Below are 1,293 nucleotides of genomic sequence, written 5' to 3' on the forward strand. Positions count from 1 at the left end.
TCATATCTCGTCTCAAGGCACATCGAAAATATTTGCCCTATTTGATATGTTTTTGATTTAGTTTTGATTTTATAAAAAAATAATTAAGGATAAGTCTACTATTTCCTAAATAAAATGGACATCTTCATAAAATCTGTACAGAGATTGAAAAATTATTCAGGAAATAAAATGATTTATTCTGAACTACAGTTAAATTAAAATTAAGACCTTTGTTCTAAATTTAAAGAAAAAAAATAAGAATGCTCAACGGATTTTAAGTTCAAAACTACTTTCACAAACATCTATAAAGATCAAATTTTTCACTTTGGTCTAAAATATCTCGATTGATTGCTGTTGAAAATTAAACTATTTTCTTGCAAATCTAATTTTTTCTAGCTGGAATTAATTTTTTGAACAAACGATGCAAATATTTATTTTTTGTTTGAAAATTAATATATTTGTTCGAAGAGTGATTCTTCCTAGTACAATATTTATGTGTTTTGTGAAAATTATCCTTTATTAGTAAGAGATAATTTTTCTGTTTAAAAATTCATTCTTTTTTAATAAAAGTACAACTGTTTCATGGTAAAAATAATACTGTTTGGTTTAAAATATATCGTAAAAATAATCTTTAGTGAATTTAATTATTATTTTATGAGTTTGAACCATATCAGACTGTTACATTTTTTATAAACAGCAGAATCTATGAGTGATCTTATAAAAAAATTTTAAATGTAAATCAGAATCAGGTGATATTTCTTTACGAAAAGGAATAAATTGTAAGGTGAGAAATTATTAAAAAATAAATCAAACGTAAAAATCACCTTTTAAGGAGTTTTTAATCTAATTCCAATCTTAAAAGGCTTTGATTTATAATCTTGCAAACTTTAAGCGAATTCAAATTGTAACTAATCGATTAAAATATTTATAATCCAAAATAATTACTTCAGTTTTAAAATTTTCGCAACCCTAATAAATTTTTATTTTCAAATCATCCGCTATACTAAATACTAAAACTTTTAAAAGTCTCCACAAATATTCTTGAAATTCCTATTACCCCTTTAAAGATCATCGCACCATAAAAAAACAACTTTCTTCTCTCATTTTCTTGTGAGAAATTAGCAGAAAAAAATTTCCGAGACGGATGAATGAAAATTGGAAATACGTAGAATTCTTAAACTTTTTATTTTCGTCTGGAATGGTGTCTAATTAGCTCTTTTTAATCTAATTTAATTAATTTAAGAAAAATAAAATGCATCGTGGGCCATTTCTTTGAAATGATTAATTCGTCAATAGCTGGCGCATTCATTACTT

The 1,293-nt window shown here is 24.3% G+C and overlaps 1 protein-coding gene across 1 annotated transcript in view; it reads right to left on the reverse strand.

Annotated features, from left to right (window-relative positions):
* The window catches only part of LOC117175278 (lipase 3-like), a 179,818-nt gene that overhangs the window by 77,568 nt on the left and 100,957 nt on the right, over positions 1-1,293 (reverse strand). The window lies entirely within an intron of this gene.

Source organism: Belonocnema kinseyi, chromosome 6 (genome assembly GCF_010883055.1).
Source record: "Belonocnema kinseyi isolate 2016_QV_RU_SX_M_011 chromosome 6, B_treatae_v1, whole genome shotgun sequence".
Lineage (NCBI taxonomy): Eukaryota > Metazoa > Arthropoda > Insecta > Hymenoptera > Cynipidae > Belonocnema > Belonocnema kinseyi.